This window comes from Protopterus annectens, chromosome 5.part1 (genome assembly GCF_019279795.1).
Source record: "Protopterus annectens isolate FY-2018-M chromosome 5.part1, PAN1.0, whole genome shotgun sequence".
NCBI lineage: Eukaryota > Metazoa > Chordata > Ceratodontiformes > Protopteridae > Protopterus > Protopterus annectens.
The window spans coordinates 750836908-750854883 of record NC_056736.1 but is presented as its reverse complement, the minus strand read 5'-3'; the positions used below and the strand labels follow the sequence as shown (position 1 = coordinate 750854883).

The 17976-nt window shown below is 42.7% G+C and overlaps 1 protein-coding gene across 1 annotated transcript in view; it reads left to right on the top strand.

The window, feature by feature from the left end:
• Positions 1-17976, top strand: part of LOC122803639 (NACHT, LRR and PYD domains-containing protein 1b allele 2-like) — a 466610-nt gene that overhangs the window by 67355 nt on the left and 381279 nt on the right. Inside the window, exon 2 of the mRNA XM_044073390.1 lies at positions 485-541. The gene's annotated coding sequence lies outside the window, so the exon portion shown is untranslated. The remainder of the gene's footprint in view (positions 1-484; positions 542-17976) is intronic.

Below are 17976 nucleotides of genomic sequence, written 5' to 3'. Positions count from 1 at the left end.
TTTGTCTAAGACTGCAGACGTCTGTGGGCCATTAGTATAGAGTATATGAGTCTGTGACAACTGTGGGCTTATTCTGGAGTTGAGCTGTAACTGTTTCCTGTGCAGATAGAGGGACGACTGAACTTGGTCCAAAATCGTTTACTCTCTATAAGGATTCCTCCTGTTCTGTCATCTAGTGTCGCTCTGAGAAGCCTAATGTTTTAGTTAAGAAACTTTCCTATGTGAAAGAGCAGAAGGTACTTAGGCTAGAGTGTGAGGTGCATTAGCAATGGAAGAAAAAGAGGAACTAATAATTGAAAATTACAGCACAACCTATGTCAGAGGTGGCATTTTTATCTCGGGGCTTAACCTTATGTGTGTGTGATGTTATGTACAAGTGCTGTACAAGTTAATATTTTCAGTGCAACCTGTTTCTTCACAGGACAATTGGGCAATCTGAAATGCAATGAAATCTGTAGTTTGAAATTGTTTTCTTTATTGCCAGATCTGAAGATCTGCTTGGACCACAAACTACTGAAAACTGACGTGTCAGCGAAATCAGGTAGGATTTTTTGTATTTATTTTGTGATTTTTTTTTTTTTGCTTTTGTCTGACAATGTCCCACACCTCAGTGCTTTTGTCTTAATTTTGATAACTGTGACCTTCTGCCAGATGTCCCATTGTGTTTAGGGTTCTAGACTACTGACAGCACACTTTTTTAGGTGGTTCTTCATACCTTATTCTGATGATGGTGATATGAACACCCATGAGGATCTACTGTTAAAAGAACAGCAGGCCATTTCTGCTGCCTGCGGTGATGCCAGTTTCCTGTTATCTTGCAGGCATTACAAGGCAGTGTGTACATTTTAGTAGACCCAGCCGCTCAGTAAACTGTCCTTACACACCCCAGAATTTATTTCAAATATTTAGTTATTCCTTACCTTAGCTGGAAAGCTGAAGAAGTATGCACATTCCTGAAATTAGATTGCTAGCTACGCAGGTAGAAATCCATCCATTCTCTAGTTTGGCTATAACAGGTATGCTTTCTTGTTTTTTAGTTCACTTTGTTTATTATAAGATCATAGGATCATAGGAAGTTACTAGGCTAATGGCCATAGGGCCCTTACAACTCTAGCCAAGTTCTACTCTTATTTCTATGATCAGCAGTTACTGCCCTGTCCAGGAAGGACACAGGGGGAACCCCTGGGTGAATTTGCGGTTATGCATCCAGTCGTCTAGATTGCGTTTGAAGAAGGCCAATGAGGTGCTCTGTTTGACATGAAGTGGGAGTCTGGTAAATTCTGGGAGATACATCTGTCCCTCCAGCAGCTTTTTTTAATGTCACATACCAGGTTAAGGTCTTTAGAGCGAATAACCCATGTACCATTTGACTGACGGAGATGCAGCATTTCCAGTTAAGCAGGTTCAGAGATTGTCTTGTATGCAAGGCAGAGATCACCTCTGAGTAGTCTGTATGAAACAGAATAAAGTGGCAGTGATTTCAGGCAATCCACATAGAAAAATGCTGCAGACCTTGAATTTTCCTTGTGAAGATCCTATATGGTCTCTCCAGTTGCTGCAGGTGTCTGGAAAGGTACATACCAAAAGGGGCATTATACTCAGTTATTGGCCTGATGAGGGAAGAGTACAGGGAAGTTATAACTTCTTTTTTTCTGGAGGCAATACACTTATGAGATGAGCAATATAGAATGCCTTTCTTACCATTGTGGAGATGTGGTGGTCAAAGGTAAGGCTGCTGTCGATCTGTGTGCCCAGCTCTCTCACCACTGAGTGTGTACTTAGGCTGTTGCTATTGGTGTGGTAGTTAGCAGGAACATCTCCCTTACAAAAAGGGATGATAATACTTTTTTTGCTTTGAGTTTAAGGCCATGATTGTGGCACCTATCATTTGTGTAAGACCCTCTTGTAGGATGTCGATGTCATTTGGAGATTCTATGACCTCTCCCAGTTTGCAGTCATCAGCAAACTTTGTCAGCCAAAGACCTTTAGACATTCTTCGTGTTTCACTGTTAGTCATTACATTTGTGTTATCCCTGCCTGGATAGCCCTCAGTCGGCCAGAATACCAGAGTCTTCAGTTTGGGCGTCGGTTGTAAAAGTTAGCTCTCTGATGTCAGGGCATCAGGGGTATATGTGAAGACTGCCGATGACATTACATCAGTCTTTCTTGCTGTAGAGCCAAAGCATATGCAGTCTGCATGAGTGCCAGTTGGCCGTTAACTGATTTTTGATTCCGAAGTGAAGTCTTCAAAAGCTAAGTACCCGTTGGGGATCCTTTTTTCTTGCTTTAACCAATGTCAGAGATGTGGAAAGCTGATACCACACCAAGATTTTCATTCCTACTGTATCACTTGCCTAGGCCTTGAACACGACGTCCCAAATTGCCATTTTTGTGCCTTGTTTAACCCACGTACTATCCAACTCTGGGCTCATATTGTAACTAGACATTTCCGACTTCTGTCCTCTGTTTTGGATATGGCTTCCGTTAGTTATCCGACAACCGATCTTCCGAAAAAAACGTAAGGATAAAGACTGAGATAGACCACACATGACTATGCCTTTCAATGATGCTTTTGTTAAGTTAGTCATCGGACCGCTGGAGCTCGGTGAGGTACTTTCGCAGCCCCTGACGCCCGCCGTTACTCAATCACAGGCCTCTGCTTAGACCCTTTCGGAGTCTGATATGCTGCAAAAACTTGCATCGACTGATCCTGTGGTCGTCTCACCCTCGGATGGGTCCGGAGCCACTGAGCAGGCACCGGCTTCTGAGGAAGGTCTTTGTGCGACCGAATACAGGCCAGTCTCTGTTTCTGACTACAACTGCTGGTAAACCTCTGATGACCGTTAGGCCTATTTGCAAAACCACGCCAAAAAAAACTTACACTAGTCTGACGCTTCCACCTGAACCATTACAGCAACTGCAAATGCTTAGAATGGCAGAGGATCTCATTAAACTTATTCTGGGATCTCAGGTCATGCCTTCTAAAAGGAAAAGACATCTCAAGACCCTTTATCTGATTCTTACTCTGAGCATTTAGAGGAATCTATGGAACCTGTTGACATTCAGCCCCTTTCTGCATTTGAAGATTCTGATGCAGAGGAATTCATTCCTTCAGCCTCTCTGCCTGAGGACAACTCTTTTGGAGAGACCCTTCAAGCTCTCAGGGAGCATTTCAAATGGAAAAGTCAGGATTACCCTCAAACTAAAAAGAGACTTAGGGAATTCTTGGACCTCCCTCAGCACCAGCCTTTGGCTATTCCTCCTGTTCTAGAAGTGGTGGATGATGTTTTCCAGGAAAGCAGTCTTAGCCCTGACACCATCCCACCTGCGCCCAGAAAGCCTGACAGATACTACAGAGTCCCTGACTCTCATAAATTTATTTTCGGAAATCCTCCTGCTGATCCAGAGGTCATTACACAGGGCCCCAAAGGGGTTAAAGCCAGTGTTGCAAAAAATCCTACTCCGGGTAACAGGGAATCTAGAGCTCTAGACAGATGGGGCAAAAAAGTTTATACCTCTACCACATTGGCTGTCAGGGCACTAAATTATCAGTTCCGCATGCTTTAGTATCAACAGCACATTTTGAATCTCATCAAATCTAAGATTGTTCCCTCTCCTTCTTCAGCAGAAACTAAAGAATTACAGCAGTTAATGCATTCTGCTTGTCAAGTGACAAAACATTTACACTGTGGTTTTGATGCCTTAGGGGCTTCCAGCAGGGCTACAGCCACAGGGTCTGTTATCAGGTGACATGCTTGGCTAAGGGAACAACTACTGCCAGATCATGTTAAATCTAAACTACTTGATGCACCCTTGCACAAAGAACATTTGTTTGATAACAAGGCAGAAGAGATGCTTAAAAGGATGGAAAAAAAGCTAAATCAATGCAAACTGTTAAAGTCTTCCTACAAGTGCAGCTTCCTAGGTTCATCAGGCATTTCCTACACAGCACTGGACCTTTCCTGCACCCAGCAAACAAGGTCAGTCTAGGTCTCGAGGTTATAGGCCTTCTAGGCCTCAGGCCCAATCCACTCAGAAACCTAAGTAATGGACTTCCACCTCACAAAAGCAGTGGAGTACTAAGCCTGCCTCCTTTGGAAAAAACTCTCACTGACTCAATAGCACCCCCATCCTTCCCCACACAACCCCTTGGTGGAAGGCTTTCTTACTTCCTAAGCACATGGGCAGCCATCACACACAACCGATGGGTCCTAAAGATTATTTCACAGGGGTACAAATTCTCATTCCACACTCTTCCCCCACTTCAGGGAAAACCAGACCTGCCACCAAACCAACGGGCAGAGGCTTTGCAGCAAATTCATGGCCTGGTGGCCATGAGAGCAGTAGAGAGGGTCCCCCAAGAACAGGAGGGACACGGTTCCTACTTCCCAGAAAAGAAGGGACCTGGTGCCCCATTCTGGATTTATCTACCCTCAACAAGTTTCTGGTGATTCCAAAATTCAAATTGCTCACCCTGCAGCAGCTGCTGCCCATGTTGTCCAATGATGCTTAGCTCATCACCCTTGACCTCAAAGAAGCCTACCTTCATATTCCTATCAGGGAGGCCTGCAGAAAGTTTCTGCACTTCAGGGCAGGCTCACAGCACTTTCAGTTCTCCTCTCTTCCCTTTGGTTTGTCTACTGCTCCCAGAGTATTCACAAAATGCCTGGCTCCAGCCATTGCTTACTGCACGCAGAGAAATATTCTCATTTACCCTTACTTAGACGACTGTCTTATTCAGGCAGACTCTCAAGAAAAACTTTTAAAGGTCTGTCCTTCGTAAAAGGTCTCTTAACTTCCCTAGGGTATACCATCAATGAAAAAAAGTCAAAACCTGTACCCACCAAGAGGATCATTTTCCTGGGTGCGAGTCTGGATACAGCCACCCAGATGGCATTCCTCACCCCAGAAAAACAAAGGGATTTACCAACTTATTTCAAGCTTCTAGCCACAAAACTCCTGCTCACTACAAGAAAAATCCTGCAGGCCCTGGGGTACATGACCTCTTGCATCCTACTCATTCCATATGCTAGACTGCATATAAGGAAACTTCAATGGCACTTGTTAAGCCTTTGGTGTCAACACATACAGGATCTGGAGAAATTGTTGCCCCTCATCCCCTCCATCAAAAAAGAGTTTCTATGGTGAGCCACAGCTTGCTCCCTCAGTGAGGGGCTTCCCTTCCTTCCACCAGCACCGGATTGGACCCTCATCAGAGATGCTTCAGAATACGCCTGGGGAGCTCACCTGGAATGCAAGTGTGTACATGGGGTATGGAAACCCCAGCAGCTATCACTGCACATCAACCTAAAAGAGATGCTGGCAGTAGAGTTAGCTTTGTCAGCCTTCAAACACACCCTGCATCCAGGGACCTTGCTCATCAAGACAGACAAAACCACAGTCATGTGGTACATCAACAAGCAGGGGGGAGCACACTCTTACACCCTGTGCAGATTAACCATGAATCTGTGGTTAACAACAGCATCTATGGGCTTGCACCTCATTGCTCAGTACCTCCCCAGTGCACTCAACACCTTGGCAGATCAGTTGAGCAGACAGGTTCTGGACCCCCATGAGTGGCAGCTAAACAAGAACACCTTCTCTCTTAAGACACAAGAGTGGGGAACCCCACAGGTGGATCTGTTTGCCTCTCCCAAAAAACTTCAACTCAGCACCTTTTGCACCAGGGAGCATCACAGCAGGCTTGGAGAGTGGATGCCCTGTCTTTCCCCTGGTCCCAGCTCTCAGTGTATGCCTTTGCTCCCCTGCCCTTGCTACCAAAAGTACTGATCAAGATCAGGACAGAGAAGCCAAAAGCCATAATCATAGCTCCAGACTGGCCCAGGCAGCATTGGTATCCCATACTTTGCAACCTGGCCCAGTATCCTCCTTGGCATCTTCCGCAATTTCCAACCCTTTTGACTCAGGAGGAGGGGAAAATTCCTGCATCCATAGTGCAGACCCTAAATTTGGCAGCATGGCTGATGCCCTAAATTTTCAGCAGCCTGTACCCCTCAGCCCTCAGGTCCTGGAAGGTCTCAGAGGGGCCAGGTGCCCTAGTACTAGAAAATCTTATGCAAGTAAATAGAAATTATTCTGCACCTGGATTCAGGCTAAGGGAGCAAACATAGCACAGCCCTCCCTGCCCCTCATCTTGGATTACCTGGCCAAGTTATTCCATGATGGCCTTTCCTTCTCCTCCATTAACGTGCATGCCTCAGCCATTTCTGCTGATTGCCACACAGAGCAGCCTATCTTCTCTCACCCTCTCATCAAACAATTCCTTAGGGGAGCTAGTAATCTGAAGCCCCCCAGAAGAGCGCCTACTCCTGCATGGGACCTGAATTTTGTCCTGGAAATACTCACCCTGCCTCCTTTTTAGCCAGCTGGATCAGCTGATCTTAAGTTCCTATCATGGAAAACTGCCTTCCTCCTGGCTATCACTTCAGCCTGGAGAGTATTCGAGTTGCAAGCTCTTACGGCTGTGGAGCCTTTCCTCATTTTCCACGCTGATAGGGTCACTCTAAGAACAAACCCCTACTTTATGCCCAAGGTGGTATCCAGTGTGGCCCTTAACCAGTCCATCCACTTACCCACCTTCTTCTCACAGCCTCAAAACAAGGGGAGAGAATCCTGCACTCCCTAGACGTGCATAGGCAACTTAGATTTTACCTGGACAGGACTAAGAAAGTCTGACCAGCTCCTTGTCAGCTTTGCCTCTGGGGCAGAGGGCAAAGCCATTTCTAAAAAAAATCTCCAAATGGATAGCTCATTGCATTCATTTCTGCTATACTCACCATGGTAAAGCTCCTCATGAAGGGATCAGAACTCATTCCACAAGAGCAGCAGCTACTTCTGCAGCCTTCCTTAGAGGAATCCTTACTAGAGACATTTTAGAGGCTACACCTGGACATTTGTGCATACCTTCACAAAGCGTTAGCACCTGCTCCTCTTCTCTAAATCCAGGGCAGGCTTTGCCACTGCAGTCCTTCAGGGCATGTTAACCAGTCCTTAGTTTCATTCACTACCGCCACCCTTTACCTCAGCTTTGGGAATCTACCCAAATGTAATGACTGCAACAGTGAAACAAGAAGAATATAGTGCAGTTGTGTACACTTACCATAAATGTAGATGTTCGAATGTATTCACTGTTACAGTTCTAGTTACCCACCCTCCATCCCCCTTTTCTCTGGCCTGAACCTTGGTTGTTTTACTCTACTTTCCCAGGAAGAGGCTTACTCTTTGTATATATTCACTACTTCTTACCTCCTTCTGGAGGCTCCTGACAGGTTGGGGCAAGAAAAACTGATGTAATGGCATCTGCTGTCTTCTCCTACACCCATGAGAGCCAGATTTTACAACCAATGTCCAAACCGAAGACTCTTCTATTCTGGCTGACTGAGGGCAATCCAGGCAGGGATAACCCAAATGTGATGACTGCAACAGTGAATACACTCGAACATCTACATTTATGGTAAGTGTACACAACTGTATTTTATGTATACTGTGACAGTGAATACACTCAAACATCTACATTTATGCTAAGTGTACACAACTGTACGTTATGTATACTGTGACAGTGAATACACTCAACATCTACATTTATGCTAAGTGTACACAACTGTACTTTATGTATACTGTGACAGTGAATGCACTCGAACGTCTACATTTATGCTAAGTGTACAGAACTGTACTTTATGTATACTGCAACGGTGAATACATTTGAACATCTACATTTATGGTACGTGTACACAACTGTACTTTATGTATACTGCAACAGTGAATACATTCGAACATCTACATTTATGGTACGTGTACACAACTGTACTTTATGTACACTGCGACAGTGAATACATTCGAACATCTACATTTATGGTACGTGTACACAACTGTACTTTATGTATACTGCGACAGTGAATAAATTCGAACATCTACATTTATGCTAAGTGTACACAACTGTACTTTATGTATACTGCCGACAGTGAATACACTCAAACATCTACATTTATGCTAAGTGTACACAACTGTACTTTCTTGCTTGCACTTTGGCGAAATAGATTCCAAACAGTAGATGCCTCAAGACTGATCCCTGTGGAGCACCACTGGTTACAGGTCTGCTGTTGGAGGTGGATTCCCCTATTTTGGAAGATGAGTTTTATCAATGAGCCAGTTAGTGACCCATCTAACAATATACGTGTTGATACCTATCTGGGTGAGTTTGTTAATGATGCATGAGTGAGGGATAGTGTCAAACGCCTTGGCTAAGTCTGGTAGGCTGTATTTTCCCTCATCCAGGGCCTTGGTGACTCTCTTGAATAAGTTCACCATATTTAACTGGCATGATCTCCCTTTCACAAATTCAAACTGAGTAGGGTCAAGTGTTTGGAGATTACCTATATCTTTGTTGATAAGGTCCATGATGATTTGCCCCATGGCCTTGCAGATAAGGCTTGTCAGGCTGATAGGTCTGTCGTTTCCAGGGTCAGTGGAAGCACCACCTTTGTGCAGGAGAATAATGGTGGCCTTTTTCCATTCAGCTGAGATGAAGCCAGTATTTAGACCATGAAAAGAGTACCCAGTGGTGTTGCTAATTCTTGTTGGAGCCCATGTAGGATGCAGCCTAGGATGTTATCAGGTCCCATTAGATTGTGTTTTTGGCCTTAGAGAGGGTGTTTATGACCTGCTGTTTAGAGATACAAGGTAGAAGACAATTGGTAGGGATGTCACAGGGGCATATGTGGCGGGGATAGGGGATTGAAGTTTTCGAGAACCTATCAGCCAACAGGTTAGCTATGTCCACAGGCTTGGTATATGTGGTATCATTAACTACTAGTTCGGCACAAATCTGGGCCTTTTGTTTTAGGTTATGGATGTAAGTAAAGAATGCCTTATGGTTGTCTTTAGTTGAGGAAGCTAATTTGGATTCATAGTTTGCTTTGGAGGACTTCACAAGAAGTCTTATTTGCTTGTTTAAGGTGAGGTGGGAGTGTTTCCAGTTTAGGAGGGCTCGCTCCCTCTTACTCTTAGACAGCAATTTCATCCTATTATTGTAAAGCTTGTTAATGGCAGTTGTCCACCAGGCAGGTCTGCTCTTTCTTGAGGAGCTTGTTTTGGTCCTACCAGTACAGCTGAGCCAATGTAGTTGTACCGGTGTTTGCATAAAGCATTGTTGTTGAGCTCAGCATGGTTGCCAGTTCCATTTCAGGGAGAGGTGCAGTGAAGCTATTTATACCATCCCATAAGAGGTTATAATCTGCTTTGGAAAAGTTTTTTAGTTTAGTTGCTGCTAGGGGTCAGTCATGTGTGATATTTACTTCAAATGAAACTGATTTGTGGTGTATATCACCAGGGGAGATCTCACAATGGGGGTGCTACATTGCTCCCCCATATTGGTAAGCACCAGATCCAGGATGTTGGCACCACTTGTGGGGGTGTCAACCAGCTGGTCCAAAGCATTGGAGTTAACAAAGTTAAGAAACTTCTGAGCAAGTAAGTTTGAGCGAGTAACTTACCCCATCACTGGGGGGAAGGGGTAGTTAAAGTCATCCAAAACCACGGCATTTGGATGCATCTTGATAGACTCAAGAAGGTCTAAATAGGCAGAGTGGGTATCTTGATTCATGGAGGGGGTCCTGTAGCTTGAAATAACTTGAATAGGTGTTTCTTCCAACAGTTAATTGCACCTGAAGTATCTCCAGGGAATCATATTGTTTGACCAGTCTGGAGGTGTGTTTATCTTTAATGAATATTGATGCACTGCCTCAAAGTGTGGAAGGAGGTATAACCTGGTGTGGCTGGGGTTGTCTCCACAGCCTTGAACCAAATCTGCATGACTCCACAAATGTCTGCATCTTCCAAGGTGAGGACTGCTTCCTGTGAGTGCAGTTTCATGTTAAGGCTCCTAGCATTTAGCAGCATAACCTTGAGGTTGTTTTTAGATGGAGTTTTTATGTTGGGAATTTTGTCCTTGAGACACTGCCTAAAAAAGGCATTATGGGGGTGGAAAGAGCCTTAACCAGTAGGGGTGACAGATGAAGACCATCTCTGGCAAAGCATCGAGGTCTGTCGATCATGTCCAGGCTGACAGATACTGGATCCCCTTAGAGTGACACCAGAAACTAAACCAGTTATTGAAGCCAATCATTTTCTGTTTGTGTTGAGGCATCATCCCAGTTGAAGGTAAATAAAATGCTGCTTAAGGTGAGGGGCCCACCTGCCTGATTGTCAGCCTGAGACCTCAGTCATGTCCCTCTTCATATAGTCCAGAGAGGTACATCTCAAGTTGTTCACACCAACATGGACAATGATGGACTCATAACAGTACCTGTTGTTGAGAGACTTGAGTGTGTGTGTGTAATATGGTATATCCTGGCACCTGACAGACAGCTAACCATGACCTTTTCCTTATCTAGCCTGGTGAGAAGGACATCTGTGTATCTCATGATGGAATCACCTATGACTAATATGTTTGGTTTTGTGGTTTGCCTTAAGGACTTGACAGGTGATACACTGGTGTGTGAGCTATTATGTGTATTGTGTTCTACAGAGGAAGTATCATGTGTAGTGTGCTTTTGTTTGTGTTTGGGAGACAGGGGCGGCCTTAGGTCAACTGGTGCACTAGGCAAAAGGGCTCCACGGCGCCCCCCACCACACCATCTGGTGCCCCCATCTTAGCCTACCTACACCAAATAAATACTGGAAAGTGCCCTACTAGGCCTAAGGCCGACCATGTTGGGAGATCTCTGGTGTTTAGGTATCTTTCTGGTGAAGACCTCTCCATATGTCAGTATGTGTAACGTGGATTTGGGTGGAGTAGTGAGGTGAGGTGTGCATGTTGACAACCCTCTCATTGTCTTATGTACTGACTGGTGTGTGAGAGAGCATGGATTCATGGCTCTTGATGTAGTTTTATCTCTCACATCTTGAGTTTGTGTGGACTAGGGGTAAAGGACCATCACTGAACATGAGGCAATTGCTGCATTGCCTCAGGATGCCCACGTCAACCAAGCTGACTGGAGAAACTGAGGTAAATTAATAGAGAAACGCTCAGTCTCAAAAATAAAAAAAACACAAATAGCAAGCTTCACAAGGCAGAATTGCACATTTTTTTCTTCACCAGTTTATTTGGTACCTCAGCCTTTCGCCTTCAAAGAATAATTACATTCTAGTGCTCCCTTCCTTTATACCCCATTCAATATACACACATGTAATTAATCAAGTAACTTTTTTAAAGACATATACATCTTCAGTTTCATTTAAATACATACTTATAAATAACTACATTTGAACTTCTAATATTAGGTTACTGTCCTGTGCATCACTCTAACTGTACATTTTAACACAATTTATTTTTTGCATAAACATTAAATACATTATAATGTCAAATTTCCATCAATATTCAACTGCTAGGTTGCAAAGTTATTATAATTAATAATACGTCTACATTCAAACCTATCCAATTAATCTTTAAAACTTCCCCCATTGCTAAAAAAAGGTTGTGCCAAAACACTGTAAAACAGACTAATATTGTTCCCCATGTGTGGACCAAAAGTGCTCAGCTACTGGACTAAGCATATTTCTATTTTTAATGTCCTTGAGGTGTTCCAGGATTCTTACCCTCACCTTTCTCTTAGTCTGACCAATGTACCATTTTTCCCTCTCACATCCACAGCCTGTTATAGAAACAAGAAAAAAATGTCTGATTCTGCCTTGTGAAGCTACTTGTGTTTTTTTGAAACTGTGGTAAATTGTCCATCCATAGTGTTAGGTAAATTTATATGGTCAGGAAAAGTGGTCGCACTTAGGAATGGCTAGTGCTTGACGGGTGTGTTGGTACCACTGAGGCTAGTGTTAGTGTTCCACCTGACAGCAGAGCAAGGGCCACAAAAACCTCTGGAGGACCACCAACAAAGCGCCAAGGAAAATTTAACAAGGAAAATCTTTGCATTTGTAACCGCCAATGGTAACCACCACTACACGGCAGTGCATGATGGTGCAAATGTGGGGCTTAAATAAAACAAGAAATAACTTGTTAACTCAAACTAGCCCATAAGGATGCTGTTTTTGAGCTCTTGTCCAACCACCTCGATTAGCTGGGACCCAGACATTACTCTCATCCCACAAGGTTGCAGAAGGGCCTTCACCAAAAAAGATGATGTGGACCTGATGCTCAGAAGTTACTAAACAGACCCAGAAACAGCAAACCTGGAAATGGGCTAAGCTACAACTGAACTAGTAGAGTACACAGTAAAATGTGGGAAGGTCTAGAAGGTTTTTCCCTGGGCCTCTGCTGAAAATTGGCTTTGTTCCAAGTTGGACTTTCCCAGTAAACAAATCTATAAATAAATAAAGAAATGAAACTTTCTATGTAATTATCTGTCTTAGTTTAATTAATGTACTGTTCTCTGTGACCACCCATTTTTATTTTATTGTTAATATCAAAAGTGCGTGCAGAAATTTTTGTATTATATTGTACTGGAGCTTCTCTCCTTGTGTCTCCACTGATAATAGGCTTCTGGCTCAGTTGGACTAACCGGGTTAACAAATGTCAAATAAATAAATAAATATTAGTTTACAAATGAATTTTGCAAGATACTGCCAAGATGTTAGTGGCAGAAACGGTGAAGGTGATTTTTCATCCTGCGTTATGAACTATACAGTATGTGTGTGTGTTACTTTAGTTTGAATTACAGTTCCACAGAATATCACTGGAGGGACTTATTTGGGTACTTCCTGTTGAATGAAATCATGTCAGTCTTTCTGTGGACTGTAGTAAGGTATCAGTGGTAGAAATTATTGTAGGAGCTCTTTGGCACATTAGATGGTACTGTGTATGTTTTCTTGAGACGTGTTTTCTGTAAAGGCTTATTAGTTATATTTGAATGGACTGAGATAAGATTACCGCATGATTAGTACAGGCATAGTGCAAGATTTCTTTGCTGCTAATTTTGAGCCTCAAAGGGACCATGTAAAGTATCTAACTGATGCAGAGTGTAAGTACCTGTCTGTACTGTATATCACAATGCATGTTAGGTCATACCACTTCTGCTTGTAACTGCCCATTAGCAAATTTATGTATTGGATGTTACATGGTCCGTCTTTTCTTTCTTTCATCAGTTGCTGCCATGACAGCTTCGAATATAGGTGCTCCCTGTATGTGCATGAGCATGTGTGTGTGTGTGTGTGTGTGTGTGTGCGTGCACGCGTACATGTGCATGCACGTGTGTGTGTCCAACTCATTTTGTATTCCACACAGATGGCCATCAGTGCTTCTCTTCAGTCACCAGATCTACCTACCCCTCCTTACTGCTCCAGACTAACTCTGATTAGGGCTGAGGCTGGCAAAGAGAGCAAAGTTCCTGTGACAGCATTAAACTGTTACTTTGGAGGTATTTTCTATCTTATTCCCCACCCCTGCACCAGTCCAGTAATGCCCTGTGAGTGACTAGTGCAGTGGACATTGGTGGTGGACCTTCCTTCACTTCAAGGGGCTGACACCAGCAGGATATCAACCTGCAGGCTACACTTTCCAGTTGTTTCTCCTCTCTTCACCAAGATTTCAGACTGTAACAATTGCCCCAGGTATGTGTCCCTCCCTTCCCTGCCCTGGACGGTGACACCTATCCTCCTATGCCAGCTTTTCAGATGCGTGAACCTGTGACTTGGCCCTGATGTTAACCTACATCTCGGGCTGTCTGGCTTATTCCAACATCAGGGTTGTGGATTACATGCATGATTTCTGCATAGGTAGGTTTCAATGATTTAAAACATGCTGAAAAGGGTCTCCATGCTTTTGCTGATCACTTGGAATTAAATTTCTACACTCTCTTAATCACCTGCCCGGAATAAAAAGAGTCACTTTCTCGGCAGCTAAAAGAAGACTGGATCCTTTGTCGTTACACAAGGTTCATCCTTGGCCACTTATTCTGCCCTTTCTGATGCAGAGCTCAGGATCTTGCTATGACCTTTTGGTCATCACGCTTTTCCATGACATTGTGGATGGGAAGAATGCAGCTCAGCTGGATGTTCATTTCACCTTAAATGGATCTGTAATCTTTCCAGCTACGACCAAGTACAGTGCTAAAAAGCACTGTTGTTTTGCTGGGGAGTCTTTGGCATGTCATCTGTATGAATGTTTGCATAGTAGAAAACTTTGTTATTAGCTTATAATCTCTTCTTGCAGGATTTTAGATTTTTCAGGCTGTGTAGTATGAACAGCCCTCACTGTCATGTCATAAGGGCATGGTCATTGTCAATAATAACCCCAAGTTGCACCCCAGAATAGTTTCATATTTCGGTTTAAATCAGAATGCCAACAAAGCATTCTGACTTGTGAGCAGGATGACCAAACAAAAACTCTCCTAATTACCTTGGGTTTTAGGACAGAACTCACAAACTGTGTTTTATACAACGTCCTTAAGTTAGTCTTTCCACCTAGTTATGTCTTCAGCACAGGCAGGGTGGGTAATGTGGTGATACAGAAGATGTTGTTAGCTTGATCCACTGATTTCATTTAACTCATTTGCATTGTATGTTTTGTCACTCGTCTTGTTTTACAAGTGAAGACGAACAGGCAAGGTAGTTCGTTTACATGCTTTATTACTTGGAAATGAATCAGGATTGATAGCAGCAGTACAAAATATAAACAAACTGATTAACTGACGGACTACACAGACATGCATGCTTACATCTCACCAGCTAACTACAAAATGGCAGTCAGGCATGCACATGCTCAGTATGTATACACTTGTGCACGCCCATGGAAAGCTCCTTAAAGGTGTACATACATACATATCGATCTACATCCTCCCTCTTTAATGAATTGCCCACAACAAAATGACATTTGAAAAAAGAAACATGTAATTGTACAGACAATAAGAAATTCACACAACATTCATGTTGTTATGGTCTTATGTCCTCGTGTACAACTTGTGTATGTGGAACATGGTCTAGAGATGCAACCTGATCTAGTGATGTAGCAATCAGAACTGGGTTTAAAACGGGGACAGTCATTTGGTGAACAAACATATTATGGAGTTTTGGGATTCTTCTCAGGAACAGGGATATTTACAGAGTCTTTCTCGCAGGTATGATGCTGCAATACAGACTTAGACACCACGATCAAATGTTTCTGATTCTGCCTAAATTCTGCTCCTTATGATTCCACAATGTACGATCTTGGCTCTGGACATGCACCTTTTACAACTGCAGTCCGATTGAAACCTTTTGTCGTATGTATCCTCACTATCTACCCTTCTCATACTGGATTGAGTGGTTTCCTGGTCTTATCATAGTAGGACTTCTGGGATAAGCACTTCTTCAACAGATTGGCTGTCACTGATCTATTGTTCTTGACACATGGAACCAATACTTTGCTACTAATTGGTAACGTGGTTCTGGTTTGTCTCAACAGAAGTCTCTGTACAGGGGAACCAAGTTGTTTATCACAAGGAACATTTCTGAGATTCAAGATATTCAAGAAAACATCACTATTGTCACATTTCAACTTCTCTAGTAATTGTTTCACACTTCAAACTGCACATTCTGCCAAACCATTTGACTGTGGGTACTCAGGGCTACTTGTAATATGAGTAAAGTCCCACTCTTTAGCAAATCTTTTGAACTGCTGGCTTATAAACTGTGTACCACTGTTAGAAATAGCTTTGTGCGGACTACCATGGAATGCAAAATGATGCTTCATCTTAGTAATGACAATACTGGATGCTAGCTTGGGAGGTAGGTCAATCTTGAACCAGTTAGAATAAGAGTCCACTAACACCACATAATGCTGACCATTCCACTTGAAAAATGTCTTTAACTACTGTCGACCAAGGTAGTTCAGAAATCTGGTTTAGCTGAAGTGGCTCTTTCTGTTGATGTTGCTTAGTACTATTACATACAGAACAAGATGAAAGTACTCTCTGAATATCCTTTGACACAGAAGGTCAAAATAATAATCATCTCAGCCTTCTTTTGGTAGAATCTGCTCCTGGGTGGCCACTTTGCAAAATAGTAATATACTCATGTTGCAAGGATTTTGGAACAATTACTTTTGGACCTTTCTTGACAATACCATCGTCAGTCAAAAATCTCATCTCTGTAAGGAAAATAAGGTTGCAGGTTTACTGGTAAGCAAGATTGCCTTAATGGTCATCCTTGACTGATGAAGTGGTTGAGCTTCTGAAGATTTGGATCTGAAGCTATATGACTTCTAAGCTCATCAAGACATATGGAAGAAAAATTTCTCACTTCCATGACTTCAAAATCAAGTTTCTCATTTTGATGCTGTTCAGTGGTATTTCTGGGCAATCTGGACAATGTATCAGCAGTATAAAGGAGTTTGCCTTTCGTGTAGACAAGATTGAAATGATACTTTTGCAATTTCAACATCATGCATTGTAATCTGGCTGGAGCGGTATGTATAGGCTTTCTCAAAATAGTGACTAGAGGTTGGTGATCTGTTTCAATTTGGATAGGTTTACCATAAATATAATCATGGAACTTCGAACATGGAAACACAATTGGCAAGAGTTCTTTTTCTATATGCAAATACTGCATTTCTGTTTGGGTAAGAGTTCTCGATGCATAGGCAGCTGGTCCACCCTCTTGAAGAATGACTGCACCAAGACCAAATTTCAAAGCATCACAAGAAAGAGTAACTGGTTTGTAACTATCATAGTATCCTAGAGTTGGTGGACTGGCAATTTCCTGCTTCAGGACATCAAATGCTCTTTGGTGTTGTGCTAATCATGACCAGGATACATATTTTCATGTTAGCTCTCTGAGTGATGCTGAAAGTTGGTTGAAGTCTGGAATAAACCTGCCTAGGTAGTTAACCATGCCAAGAAAACATTGTAGGGCATGAGCATTGTTTGGAGCTGGCATCCCAAGAACTGCTGTTTGCTTGGAAGGATCTAGTCATAAGTCTGAACTGGTAAATAAATGACCAACATAAGTGACTTACCGTAGCCTGAATTTGCACTTCTGAGGATTCAGCTTAAGATTCACTTCATGTGCTCTTTCCAGAACTTTCTTGAAGTTTTTGTCATGCTCAGCTTCATCATTACCTCCTAGTGGAATATCATCTACTATAATAGCACACAGATACCCAGAAAAGATTTGCTCCATTGCATGCTGGAAGACTTCACTGGCAGAATTTATCCCAAATGGCATTCTCAAAAATCTGTACCTGCCAAAAGGAGTACTGAAAGTGGTTAGCAATGAAGATTTTCATCAAGCAAAATTTGCCAAAATGAGCTCTTTGCATCCAAGACAGAAAAAACAGTAGAATTTGGCATAAGAGCAGCAACTTATTCGACTGTACACATTGGATGATAAGATCTTCAATCTCATGGATCAATACATATTCTGATATCATCTGAGCTTCTCTTATGAGCTACAGCCTTGGAAGATACCCATTCAGTAGGTTCTACAACTGGACAAATCACACCTCACTGCACCATTTTGACTAGCTCGGCTTCAACTCTGTTCTGCATAGCTACTGGAATTTTCCGGGCTGGTCTGACCTCATGGAGTACACAACTAGGAGTTTGCCTAGTTTGTCTTTGAAAAGATCAGCATAGGTAGAGAAAATAGTAGGTGAAATTAGAACAGTGTTTTTTTAAGCTAACATGATGGACTTCCTTGTTAAATGAAAGCAGTCCCATTTTCAAACTGTCTCTGAGGCCTAGTAATGACTGTACATGCCTTTTGACCACATAAAATTGCAAGTCATGGCTGTTACCAGCAAAGTAACATGAAAGCTCTACTGAACCTTCAGTTTGAATTTTCTTCACCACCATAAGCAACAAGCGCCACACACTTTATCAAATCAAGCTTCTCACCAGCGCATACTTTATTTAGCAAATGTTCTGCTGATATAACATTGCACTTTGAAGCTGTATTGGCTTTCAGCTCTATAGGTTTTCCATTTTTATCAGAACAGTACAAAATACTTTATTCTTTGCCCATAAATCT